This window comes from Triticum aestivum, chromosome 6A (genome assembly GCF_018294505.1).
Source record: "Triticum aestivum cultivar Chinese Spring chromosome 6A, IWGSC CS RefSeq v2.1, whole genome shotgun sequence".
NCBI lineage: Eukaryota > Viridiplantae > Streptophyta > Magnoliopsida > Poales > Poaceae > Triticum > Triticum aestivum.
Window position 1 is genome coordinate 585,375,140 of NC_057809.1, and position 14,768 is coordinate 585,389,907.

At 43.3% G+C, this 14,768-nt stretch overlaps 1 long non-coding RNA gene across 3 annotated transcripts; it reads right to left on the reverse strand.

The window, feature by feature from the left end:
* Positions 1-10,981: 10,981 nt before the first annotated feature.
* Positions 10,982-14,474, reverse strand: LOC123128717 (uncharacterized). Of its 3 annotated transcripts, XR_006463395.1 has the most exons (5): positions 14,024-14,474; positions 13,709-13,901; positions 12,913-13,500; positions 12,002-12,145; positions 10,982-11,600 (listed from the first exon to the last, which is right to left on the reverse strand). It is a non-coding gene; the product is annotated as an uncharacterized lncRNA (long non-coding RNA). The 3 variants fall into 3 exon arrangements; XR_006463394.1 differs by having other exon boundaries at positions 10,983-11,600; positions 12,002-13,500; positions 13,709-13,898; XR_006463393.1 differs by having other exon boundaries at positions 10,984-11,600; positions 12,002-13,500.
* Positions 14,475-14,768: the final 294 nt, after the last annotated feature.

Here is a 14,768-nt window from a genome sequence, read left to right on the forward strand (position 1 = left end):
GAAACAATTGAAATTAGGAATTTGATGAGCCTCCGGAATAGGGAATTGAGTTCACTTGATGAAACAAGAATAATAATTACATTATGCTTATCCTTCACCAATTTAAATTGATGACAATCAACGGATTTGGCATATTACTTATTCTCGTAGAAAAGATTAAGAGAGATATAGCATATTTGAGAATATCTTCAATGAACCACCGGTAGGATTGAAACAACGAATGAATTGATAAGATAAAGAAGGAAGAGAAATCTTGAACGAACCACCGTAAGAATTGAAAATGAACGAAGTAGGGGTGAATCACCGGTAAGAATTAGCAAATGAACGAAGATATATGAGAGAGTTTAGATATAAGATAACGACGAGATCATGAACTGATTAGAGAATATTTGAATGATGCACCGGTAAGATTTGGAGAAAGAGAGCTGAAAGCTGAAATGAATAATTCTGAGATAATGGGCTCCGGAAAATCAAACTGAAAAGACTCCTGAATTGCTCCGGATGGGTGAAAAAAATTCCCACAGTCGAAAATAATTATGAGAGGATGGCAACAAGCTAGAACCACGAATCTTGAAGAGAATGGAGCAAGATTTAAGAGAAACTCTTCTTCGGTCTTCAAATGTTGAGAATGATGACGAAAAACACCACCATGAATTGTTGAGTCACTCCGGAATAATGAAGAATAGAAAGGTTGAGCCAACAATGAAATAATTTGACAGATCTTGGAGAAACACATTTGACTGACAAACTTACGTCACACTTTGAAAGATTTGAGAAAAGCTCCAGTAAAATAAGAAGAGTCAGGTAAGATCCTGGAAAAGACCTATGGGTTAGGGCCCACTCAAAAGATACACCGTTGAACAAATACTTGAAAAGAGAGATCGCACCGGTTGAATTAAATGACTTGAATGAGATAACATCCTCAAAATAGCTTGAACGGATTAAGAGTGGAAACACGAATCTTCAAGATATCTTGAGCACTCCGGAACAATTGAACAGCACGAGAAGTGGAATGATTATGAGGTGCACCGGCATAAGAAAAGCATTGGGCAAAAAGAAAAGACTATGCTCAATACCAAAGCTTGAATTGATCCACCGGAGAAGGAAAAGAACGAAGAGTAATGAACTTGAAGCTTTGTTCTGATCTTCATGAGAATCACCAGGTATGAACATTGCAAGAAAAGAATGAAGAGACTTCACATGAATAAAATGGATACTTGATTAAGAAATCTGAGTCCTTGAAGAAAAAGGGTGGGAGGGCGGGAAAACAAAGACAACTTGGGGGCAGATGAAACAAACAACGTTGAGAAGACTTTGAGTTGATCTTGCGGATGTTAAAATGAACAGATCCACTTGAAGAGAGACACGCCGGTTGAGAAGAAATATAGATGACAATCTCGATGATCAAGAAGGATTAGTATTCACATAGGAATATGAGAACACCGCTTAGGGAAGGTATGGAATCAACACTTGACTTCGAAGCAACTCGAATACCACAACTCAAAACAAAAACAAGGATTGGCTTGCAGAATAAGCCGGAATAAACATATGATAGAGATTTCGTCCGAAGTTTTCGTGGTGGGGCCCACACGGGCTCGATCGTACAGCACCATCATGTACAAGGCAGTGCACATGACATACGAAGCGTCCCCGAGTCAGCGTAGCCAAGGACTCTTTAAGACACAACGAGACCACTGTAAAAACCAACCGTGGATAGGCGGACCACTAGACGTCGAACCACAATTTCATATCATACATCTGTCGGAAAGATATCCTAACAGCTACTTGAATTCCCACTTATAAACTCCCGAAATTTTCCGGTTATGCAATTAGATGTTGGGATACAGGGGAAGCATAATATCTCACCCAAAACTAGCAAATCCTACATCCAGTTGTATCCATCCTTCAACACATAACCAAGAAACCTTTGGAAATTGTTTACCTCGACCTTTGAAAAGCATCCGTTATACAAGTTATGGCAATACTCCCGAACTCCCGCCCTAGTACTGGGTGGCGTCGAGGTTATCTCACCAACAACTGCATAAAAGAGATTTTCGATGTCGGCGAAACTCAGGTATTCCAGAACTGCAACGATAAAATTGTGACGACAACACCTCGGAGCTCAACTCCCCGGGACACTGCCACAACCCCTAAATGTCAGGAGCACCAAGAACAATGTCCTCATCACAAAACCATCGGAACGATTCCAAGATACCCGCGTGATCCTAAATTTTTTTAGTGAAATTTGAGAAGAGAAGAGTCAAAAGTCTACGTCAGGAAGCCTCACCAGAGCGACGAAGGGACTGAGTAAAAGAATCCTATTCTCCGATATATATAATCCTAAATGACTCAAAACATTTTTCTAGACTCAACAACGCCAGCGATTCGATCAAGCAGGGGGCTCCTAAAGTCGGGGAAGGCTCTGATTACCAACTTGTAACGCCCTCGATGCGGCTATATCTCCCATGTGTCGAAGCACGACTTAGAGGCATAACCGCGTTGAAAGCAATGTCGCAAGTGAGGTAATATTCACACGACCCATGTAATACATAAGGGAAAGAGATACATAGTTGGCTTACACTCGCCACTTCACACAATACATGAATATAACATTACATCATCCAGATACAATCAAGGTCCGACTACGGAACCAAAATAAAAGAAGACTACCCCAAATGCTACACAGATCCCCGATTGTCCCAACTGGGCTCCACTACTAATCAGCTGAAACGAAACAACACTACGAACATGGTCTTCATCGAGCTCCTCCTTGAGCTCGGTTGCATCACCTGCACGGTTTCATCGGCACCTGCAAACTGGTTTTGGAAGTATCTGTGAGTCACGGGGACTCAGCAATCTCACACCCTCGCGATCAAGACTATTTAAGCTTATAGGAAGGGTAGAAGGTATGAGGTGGAGCTGCAGCAAGCGACTAGCATATTTGGTGGCTAACATACGCAAATGAGAGCGAGAAGAGAAGGTAAATGCACGGTCGAGAATCTATGATCAAGAAGTGATCCTAGAACAACCTACGCCAAACATAACTCCAACACCGTGTTCACTTCCCGGATCCCGCCGAGAAGAGACCGTCACGGTAACACACGCGGTTGATGCATTTTAATTAAGATAAGTTTCAGGTTTTCTACAACCGGACATTAACAAATTTCCATCTGCCCATAACCGCGGACATGGCTTTCGAAAGTTCAAAACCCTACAGGGGTGTCCCAACTTAGCCCATCACAAGCTCTCACGGTCAACGAAGGATATTCCTTCTCCCAAGACAATCCGATCAGACTCGGCATCCCGGTTACAAGACATCCTCGACAATGGTAAAACAAGTCCAGCAAGACCGCCCGATGCGCCGACATCCTGATAGGAGCTGCATATATCTCGTTCTCAGGGCAACACCGGATGAACACTACGTACAGCTAAAACCAGCCCTCAAGTTTCCCCGAGGTGGCGCCGCAAGTGGCTTTGTTTTGGACCAACACTTTGACAAGCACTGGCCCGGGGGGTTAAAATAAAGATGACCCTTGGGCCGGCCTAACCCAAGGGAAAAAGAGGCTAGGTGGCGAATGGTAAAACCAAGGTTGGGCCTTGCTGGAGGAGTTTTATTCAAGGCGAACTATCAAGGGGTTCCCATTATAACCCAACCGTGTAAGGAACGCAAAATCTGGGAACATAACACCGATATGACGGAAACTATGGCGGCAAGAGTGGAACAAAACACCAGGCATAAGGCGGAGCCTTCCACCCTTTACCAAGTATATAGATGCATTAATTAAATAAGAGATATTGTGATATCCCAACAAAATATCCATGTTCCAACAAGGAACAAACTGCAATCTTCACCTACAACTAACAACGCTATAAGAGGGGCTGAGCAAAGCGGTAACATAGTCAAACAATGGTTTGCTAGGAAAAGGTGGGTTAGAGGCTTGGCTTGACAATATGGGAGGCATGATAAGCAAGTGGTAGGAATCGCAGCATAGGCATACCAAAAGAGCGAGCAACTAGCAAGCAAAGATAGAAGTGATTTCGAGGGTATGGTCATCTTGCCTGCAAAGTTCTCCAACAAGACGAAGGCTTGAACCTCGTAAACGTACTCAACGGGCTCCTTGAACACGAACTCGTCTCCCCGGCTCTACCCAAATCAAGAACAACAAGCAAAAGGAACACAATCAACCATGTGCAATGCACAAACAACATGATGCAAACATGGTATGATATGCGGGATGCGATATGTGATGCATATGCATGATTCGGAAAGGAATGATTGAACCTGGCCTCAACTTGGAAATCCAGGAGTCCCACTGGAAAGAGGAGTTGATTTCGGTTGAAATCGATATAAAGATCACCGGAATCGGACGCACGGTTTGGAAATGACAAGCAAAACAAATATGGCACGGGTCTGCGATTAACAGCACGAAGCCATCTAAATGCATCAAGATAAATAAGCTACTGCACTCAAACATAGCAACAAAATACATGGCAGGGATCCACTCAAGATGCTTGACAAAAGATGAACACTGAGATACGGCTAATTCACTAAATAGCAGGTTCAAACAAGCATGGCAAAAGTGCAAACGGTAACAGGTTACAGACTTAGTGAAATTATCAACATGTCAGGAATTTAACATCAGGAAGCAATGTTTAGAGCAAGGTAACTACATGCTACAAGAACATATAATGAAAAAGCAAAGCATGGCATGAAGCTACTCAAAGTATACAACAAAAGTTCCTTACTGACCATAAGCCAAAAGGGATCAGAAAATACAATGGCAACCATGTGAACATAGCAATTATCGTTAACAGATTCAGACTTAGTAGAAAAACTGGAGCATGGCAAAACAGATATCAAGTAGTCATGTTTACGAGCTCGATGCACTCACTACGAGGCATTGTATGACAAACTAAGCATACACCCAGCGAGTAGACATGGCATAGAAGCTAGACATGGCAAGAACATCATCATAGCATGCACGGATCAACTACAACAAGCTCGGCAAAATTGATAAATATGTTAACAATCTGCCAGGAACATTTTATAGCAAAAGTAGAGCTCGATTGAGTCAAGCTAGGATGCTCCACAATTGTAAACAAAGACATGGATGGATAGAGCACAACAGCATCTACGAAACATCCTTACTGATCATGCTCAAAAGAGGCATACATCTCTCGGTAGCAACATGAACACATGACATAAAAATAATAACAGGACAAGGACTTAGAATATTTCTAAGTCCCTGAAATCAGCAACAATAAGTAAGCTACTTTGCATGCTTGTGCTAGTCACCGCAAAGATCACAAAAATACATGGCATACACCCCTGTAAAGATGAAATGGCATACTTCAAAACACATGTAGAGCTCAGGATCATATCATGCACACATTAAACATGGCAAAAATGACAAAAGTGCATTTGCTGAAACAGATCTGAAACTATCATCACATAGCCCTCTTCCAACAACATTTCAAGCATCAAGACGAGCTCAAATGAAAATAATGCAATGAGATGAAATGAAGTACTCTTCGAGACGAACATTTTGATATGCTACACGCACAAATCGGAGCCACGGTGATGAAGTTATGATGCGTCAAAGTATGCAAAATATTAGGGTTTCGCGGAGAAGAAGTCAACCAAGGAGATTGGATCTGGATGTGGCACTATAGCGGCGCGTTTCCCGAGGATGGCCTGGATCTTCATCGGAAAACTTGAACTCGCCGAAGTTGGGGAAAGGAGCCGCCAGAGAGGAGGAAGGGGTTGCCGCGGCGCGGGGTCGCCGGACTTGGCACGCGGGGTCGCCGGACTTGGCGCGGGCTCGGCGGACTTGGCTGCGGACGAGGGCGAAGCGGCGGCTGGAGAAGCTCGCGGTGGCGGGGGGGCTCCTCGGCAGGCGGCGTGGAGCCAGAGGAGGTGGGGTGACCCAGGCGGCGGGGCGCGGGGCTCTTTCCGACGGATCGGACCTGAAGGGCCAGACCCGGGCCACGGCGGGCGTGGTGGCGGGGAGTAGAGAGAGGGCGCGGCGCGGGTGACGTGTCGTGCGCTGAGTGGGTGAGGGCGGTGGCGGCGCTGATGTGGCGTGCGCTGATTCGCCGGAGTGAGGTGGAAGGCGCGGTGGACATGTCCGGCCGGTGAGGATGCGTCCGGTGGCGCGCGGAGGAGGAGGTTAGGGTTTCATCTGCGCGAAAATTCCGGAAGGGACACATATTTATAGGTAGAGGGAGCTAGAAAGTTCCAAATGAGGTGCGGTTTGCGGCCACGCGATCGTGATCGAACGGCCTAGATGATGGGAGGGGTTTAGGTGAGTTTTGGGCCACTTTGAAGGGGTGTTGGGCTGCAACACGCTCGAGGCCTTATCGGTCCCTCGGTTATCCGTTGGAGTATCAAACGAAGTCCAAATGGCACGAAACTTGACAGGCGGTCTACCGGTAGTAAACCAAGACCGCATGACAAGTCTCGGTCTAATCCGAAAACGTTTAACACCCGCACAAGAAAAGAGGTAGAAAGGGACACCGGATGACATAGGAACGCCGGAATGCAAAACGGATAACGGGGAAAATGCTCGGATGCATGAGACGAACATGTATGCAACTGCAATGCACATGATGACATAATATGAGATGCATGACACACAAGCAAATGACAAGGCAACAATAGCGAAAAACTGAAGGACACCTAGCACATCGATCTCGGGGCGTTACAGCCATTGAACCACCACTGCGGCCATCTCTGTCGGAAGCGGAGCTCCTGCTTTGGAACGTGGCCAACTGTCTGGGAGCAAGCTGCCCGCCCTCAGACAGAACCCGCCGCCAGGACGACCAAGAAGGCGTCACCGTGACCGTGCGGATCATCGTGCCTAAGATAGCAGGGATAACCGACGACCACGAGTGGAGGTTCACCAAGCACCAGGGGGCAGCCAACAAAGCGAAGCAGGCGGCGGCGCACGAGGCCGTCACGTTCCTGCGGAGTCGGTTCCGTAGCATCCTGGACGACAGCCCCTGGAGTTCCGTCCCTCGCTACCACAGCCACGTCGATGAGGAGGAAGAAGCAGTCCAAGAAGACAACAACTACGACGACGAAGACTACGATCTGTTTGGGTACAAACATTGGTACGGAGACATGTACAATACGGTGCTTGGTGCTTAATTTGGCCTTCACTTGAGCGCCATTGATTTGCCCTACAATACGGTGCACAGATTGCACAAAACATGCGCTTGATAATTTTTTGACAAAGCTCTACTTATCTCTAGTTCTCTACTACTTGCAAATATGCCCGAGGGTTGAAGTGGGAGACAAAAATATTACACCATAGCCAAATAAGTTATTTTTTGCGGGAATAGCCAAATAAGTATAACTCAATACCCCCGATATATATGAGCGTCCTCTATTTTAATATGTTGGCCCACCATGTTGCTACTTATCATTCTTCCCATCCTCGCTCATGATGGTTGTGGTGTGCATGTGATCATAATGCATTTGACGTCGTAAATCCTAGGGGCTACGAGCTTACCACTACATGCCACGCTTGTCATTGCGCCGCACAAGGGAATGTTTATAACTTTAAATACAAATCTGGTCGATCACCAATTACTCCCAATGCCTAGACATATTAATCTTTTGAAAAACTAATCAAATCCTAAACATAGAAGACTTAGCCGCTCAAATTCTAGAGCTATTTAGATCAATCTTCAGGAGAACAACTAAAATAGACCACATGATATTCTGAAAAAATTATTTATGAGCATAATTTCAAACAGTATGGAAATCAATGTTAAGTCACTGGTTTACATAAATCTTGTACCGGTAGTTGATAGAGGATTCTTATGTGTAGAGCCGACGGATTCTATTAGATGTAGATAGTAAATCTAACGACTGCTATAACAATTTTGGTAATTTGAAAGCATGTATGTTGAGATAATTAGAAGTTCCGGGATCACTCTTTTAGATATATATATATATATAGGATATGATTGAAATAAAACACATTAGATTATATTGAATTGGGCTATTGGTAGAACACTATACTTTTTGTTCAGGGATTGCCTACTTCCGCTTGGTCAATATGCATGTGACATTTTCTATCCGCCCACGACACCGTTCACAAAATTAGAATCACCTTTACAGTTTTTATTACTGCATATAGGAATGTTAAGATGTCACCTACTCTATGATTAAATGCATGAATGTTTTGCCAGTAACGGCACACACCAAAATATAAGGTTAGGATTGCTTTTACAAAAGTAAAGAATGAACGCGAGTGGATGTCTCACAACCCTCTTGAGCCGGCGCCGTGGTTCCCCTCCCTGTTCCAGGGTTCAGGTAGAAAACCCAAGGTCATTCCTTTGGACTCGGTGGGGGTGATGCTCTACGCCTTTACCCTGTTTGGTGCTTTGCAGTAAAGCTGTGGTACCTTTCGGTCACAGTGGGATGTTGTCTTAGGGCATGCTTGGATTATACCATGGAGTCTGTTGGGTTCCAACGTGGGATGGTCCAGTTGGTCTGTTATCTTCTACACGTGACTTTGTTGGCAACCCTATTAGCCCCTACTGCTCCTTGGTCCGGAGTGAGAGGGAAGGTGGCCCTCTCCGACGGCAATTGAGCGAGGGCTTTGTGGCAAGGTTCAATGGTTCTTCTTGAAGATGTGAGCTTGCTCAGCGTCGACACGGGGACTGAATTGCTATAGTCCGGCTAATCAAGTATGGTGCAGCCGTACCACTTGTAGTATGTCTCATGTGTGTTGTTTATGTTACATCTTTTGTTGACAGTTTTTTCTTTCATCTATTTTATAAAAGGATTTTCTTGTCACCTAGTATTGTTCGTCCGTCTGGGTTTACCTTATTTATAATACGGAGCGGAAGTATATTTTTTGAAATACTAGCGAAAAGTGCCCATGCGTTGCAACGGGAAATTAAATTTGTCACAAATATTTAAGTATTGTAGCACAACGCCGCACTTCAGGTACATGACAGTAGATGCATACTCTTGCCAATGCAACTTTCAACATTGTGGCTCGCTTCAGGAGATAATTTGTGTGGCATCTCCATTAATACATCTGAGCTCTATCTTTGACCTCCCGTTCCTTGGCTACAGATAACACTGTCAGTCGCTCATTTGTTTCCCCTTTCCTCACTGAACAAACAGCTAGTCTCCTACAGGCCATTACCTTTTTCATGGACATAATCTGCCAAGGTCACATTATTCTAGATTGCCTTGTAAAAGCAAGTTGTTTTCTCGGGATTGGATGAAACCTGTAAAAAAGATCCTTCTAATGTTGCTGCCCAAAAGCTTATGTTGGTTTTATATAACTAAGATATTCACTACCTTCCATTACCTCAAAAAATCTCCCGTGTCAGAGCTCCAAATTGTGGCACTTTCCTCTAACGAATTCTTCAGTGTTGACAATTGAGCAGAATAAAGAACAATAAGGAGAAGTCATTTGGTACTCCATGAATCCGCGTTTGAACAGAATAAAGAACCACTCTCTCCTCTAAACTTAGTCAGCACATGCATCTTCTATGGATGAAGTTTACTCAGCTCTGTTTAATCCGCCCACAGGAATAGAATCTCCTGTGTGTATTGACCACCATCATGGCACTGACAATGCCCACAACGGTATCAACCCAATACCCCTCCCGCTCTGCTCTATCCCCTGCCTTCGTTTGTCACTATGCCAGAGGACGTCGCTGCCGGGATCTGGATGTTTCATAGAAAGCTTGTGCACCCAATCATCCTACATCCTGATGTCATATGACAAAAGAATCCATCGGAAACATCAACACAAAATCAAGAATTTCTATGTCGCTTAGTCATCTGCGAATCTAGCATCATATTCGATTTCATTAAGCATATAAAAGATATTGCCCTGATAAAGTGATAATTTTTCAAACACAAATTTCTTGTGGAATTAGCACATACATTTTCTTGGCAACCAAAACTCAGGTTCTGCGTATTACACTGTAGTAATGTAATGGGTATCATCGATCTTCTGAAACATAATAAGAAGGGCTAGCTTATAAAATAAAAACATCGTTTTACAGCTCCATAAGTATTAGCAAACATGACATGACAGCAGGAGTGACATTGTCTAGGAAATGTGCCCGTGCGTTGCGGCGGGAAAATAAGTACCCGTGCACCTGCTGAAGAAATGTGTAAACCATCAATCGAGATCTTCCCAATTGCATGACATGAGAAACTGTAATTCTCCTAGTGCAGACATTCAACAAAGCAATTAAAGCAAAGTGTAACATTCCAAAGCTAATAAAAAGATTTTCTTTCTTATACCATAGGGAAAGTTCACAAAATCTGCAATCAAGCAAAAAAACGAATTTCACTAAAGGTTATGAACAAAGAAAAAACATTTATAACTCTTAAAAAGATTTAATTCATTGTTGAAGATTGATTGAAGATGAACAGATAAATTCAAGTGTCATGAAGTTGCAGTGACAAGATAATTTGGCTCCATTAGGAAAAGGATTACAAATGAAATATTTTGATGCAGCAAAGAACCAGCACAACATTTCAGTGAAAATAAAAATAGAATGCTAGAGGCACCTCTAAAGGAATGATTTGCTAGGTTATCGAATACCACTAAAAGAGCATCAACACCTCTAAATGAATGATCTGACTGACGAGGTACCACCGAAAGAGCATCAACTTCACCTTCTTGTAGACCATCGTCAGATTACAGTCTTATCTATGGATGACTACTATAACAATCTTGAGTCATAGGAAAAAGAAGACAAAATCTGATCAAAGAAAAAAGCGAGAACACATCTTAGAATTGTAGTCTTACTTAAAGATAATTGCTGGAATGGTCAGACTCTTAACTAATCATCGACACACTCTTTGGTGTCGCCTCTTTATGCCCATATCTAACATATATACAAATGCTAGCATACGTAAACTCAAGCACAATTGTAACTCTTAGCCAGATGCATTAACACTGTCCTAGGGATCATCCTGCTGTCTCAGGTAGTCGCGCCACTTTCTTTTCTTTGTGGTGTGGTTACTCTGACAATCACACACCTATCCTCTTTTTTTAAAATGATCGGAATGGCGGTTCCATTGCCAAGACAAAACAAATCAGACGCCACAATCTTGGATTACCACAATGCATTGTATTGTAAGAAAACTTCGAGATCACTATTAATTTTAAGATGCCACAACAATACATCCATCCTCTTCATATCATCAAGACAAAAACAAGATTACATATTTTGCAGCGGATTAAGATAACAATTTCAACTGATGCCAGGGTTTCTTTAGAAATACAACATTACAAACTGTAGGCTCCTTGTAGAGAAAGATCGGATATATTGAAGATACAATCCACCAAATAGGACTACCCAACAGATTAAAAATAATGCAATCATGTCCAGCAATGACTTCACTATCCATGTCATTGTTGTTAGTGGGCACGACAAAATATCCGGTGGAGACTCTGTCTCCCGTGCACCACACAATCTCCGGTGGTTCCCAGCTAAGCTAGGCTCGCTCGAATCACAATTTGGCAGACGACATTGTTATATCATCACTAATGTTTGAATTAGAATTTGGGATACCCGTCATGCAAACAGAATAATCAGCTTCTCTGTTTCTATAAACAAAAAGTAAACACACTCCATCAGTGTGTAACTGCAACTATCAACACCAGGCCATAAATTTCTTAGATTTTGAATCCAGATTGAACTATAGATTTATTAGCAAAAAAGACTGCATCTGAAAAAACAAATATTGTACCAGAACATGCATTTGTAGAACTTGATACCATGGAAATAAAGTATGGTGCAATGGAAATAATAATAAACTTGATCAAGAAATTTTCTGATTAGCACGGTACTTGCAAGGTATTACGACTGGACCACTACTGAACGACTACTGAAACATATATATGTTTATAGCTCCACATTCAATGCGAAAATATGAAGATTGTTAGCAAATCCATTGAGAGTAGCATTGGTACATATGCAAATCATCATACTAATTAGAAGAGCATACCCTGCGACCTGCGCCTCCTCGGTCACTACATCGAGCCCAGTCTTCTTCGCAGTCGCCTTGGACTTGGCAGCATGCAGCCCCTGCCCCTGGTGTGTCCATGTTGTTTGCCACAATTCTCCAGTCCATGGTGCCAATCCTTGTGAACTGCCAAGTTTCAGTACCAATGCAAAAGAAGAGTAACTATTCAAATCAACCTAGTGCAAGCTGCTACCTGGCACTTGCAGCTGCCATTCAGACTGTGACAAGATGGTTTTATAAGAACTTATGCAATTTCCCTATGAAAGCTCTAATGCAAACACATTAATTACACATATCTGATACAATCATGGTTGCCATCTTGAAAAGAAGATCTCGCACATGGACTGACATATTTTAAGCACAATATTACAATCTCCATCACAACGGTTCAGAGATGAATGTAGGCATAGAAAAGTAACTGAGAATTTCTAAAACTCATATCTGACGAAACTCGATAGTCAAAACTTTTCACCAACAGAATATATACATGGATCAGTGTGCAGCGCATGTAATAATTAAACACAGGGCAAAAGGACTATATAACAGAAAACCTGGAGCATTTCATTCTGCTACTGCTACTGAATATCAAGGTGTTTTTCAGATATCAAGGTAGGCCTCTGCTATTTCTATGGCGTTCACATCCCCTAGCGCATTTCTACTGCTACTGCTACTGTATATCTAAAAAAATTCACCATCAGAATATATACATGTTCTCACTACTGCTACTGAATATCAAGGCATTTTTCATAATGCATTTTTCCAGGCTTCAGCTTACATGCTTTTTCCTGATATATTTTCAGATTAGGCTCGCCCGTTACCATACAACTTTTAGAACGAATAAATCATATATTACACAGAAACTGCAGAGAGAAAAATAGGATAAGGGAAAGAACCTTGAACCACCGACACACACAACTTCCAACATAGAACCTCTGGTGAAGTTGCAACATTTGCATCTCTTCAAGCGGCAGTCCCCTATGCTAAGTCTCTGCTTCTAAGCTAATCAGTAAAACAACACCAACAATCAATTATTCGGTTTATTAAATCTACATGCTATTTGAGCCATTGTAATCTTTACTCACATGCATTTGTTAGAAAATTAGGGGCATCCTGAAGCAAACAAACAAATTAAGAGAAGACCAAAACAAAGGAGAAACACGGTTAACAACGGCCTGAAGTTCTATTTTTGTCATACCGTAATACATAAGAATATGTGACTAAAACATTTCTAAACAGAGGACTGACAGACATGGCATATTTAATACCATGGAGGCTTAAATTGTGTGTGACCTATGTGGTTGTGAATTTCGTCAAATTCAAATGAAAGGGCTTCGGAGACTACCTTGTAAGTTCTTCTACAGCATAAATCTCTTTGCATCATTCGATTCTTACTTTGCAAACAGCAGTAGCCATTATATGAGGGCTATAGTATGTTTGATTGACACATCATGTGCACCAATGTGTAAACCTGAGTTCAACACCTGCCATCACATTCAGTTATTCACTTTCTCATCTTAGAAGCCCCAAACTGATTAAAAACGGGAAAAATGATAATACATCAGGAAATATAAAATGCATAGCAACAACAAGCAGGAGCACATTTAGGCTGCAGTACAGCCTAAAAATTGCCGACCAAATTTAAGCACGGTAAAATAGTTATAAGCAGATCCATGACATATATATTCTTACCGAATTGGTGGCCTATCTCCAAGTATTTCATTCTTCATTCTAGAAATTTGTCAAGAGCACTACTGGACAAACTGAAATTGCACCGGAGGCAAGACAAAGATCAGAAGATATATGTTGCTTCCCTGGGTGAATGTCCAGATTCAATTCGCTCGCCGTCCGCCCCTGCGTGTCCTCCACATGAAATTAGCAGCTACTGTATCAAAATAGTAGCATCAGCAGCATCAATCAACAAACAACAGGAAAGCAGCAGTATAATATGCAACTAACAGGAGCACACCAGCAACGCACAACATACAGAGCAATCGTCCCTCTCACCTGCCCTCCCTGCACCAGCAGCGCACCAGACCATCCTCGTCCTCGTCCATCTCCCCCTGGGAGCCCGTGCCTACCCTCGTTTCTCTCCTTTCTCCCAGTTTTCTCTCTCCCTCTCCCTCGTCCTCCCTCCTTCTCTTCTAGCAGCACGCCAGAGCAACCATGGTGCCGCCCCCGAGAACCCCTAACGCCTTGCAAGGTCCCGCCGCCACTATCCTGGATTCGGCCGTCGACGAAGTTCAAGGGGCGGCGCGCGGCGGGGCGGGGCGGGAGGTGGAGGCGGCAGGGGGTGCGGGGCGGGGCGGGGCAGGAGGTGGCGGTGTCGGGGACGGGCGGCGCACGGCGGTGTCGGGAGGGGTGCGGTGAGGCAGGGCGGGGCAGGAGGTGGCGGCGGCTGGAGGTGGAGATGGATCGAGGAGGCAGGGTGGTGCGGGCGGCTGAGCTATTTTTTTCTCTCTCTTCCGTACCGGTTCAGGCTGACTTATGACAAGGACTGTGGCTTAATTTCTAAGAAAAAAGGAGACTTTTTTGCAAAAAGACTGACGACGGACGACCAGAAACAATCGGTGGTTTATTAGTAGGTAGAGAAAAGAAAACGACCCCACAGGCCTGAAACTACCAATGGATAGGGATGGGGAAACAATACATTAAATAAAAAGGTTGAGAAAAGAATGTTTGAGTTCAGGTCCCCAACTAAATCGATTTACTATGGACTCTTCACGGGGCGTATCCCAAAGAATAATTGGGT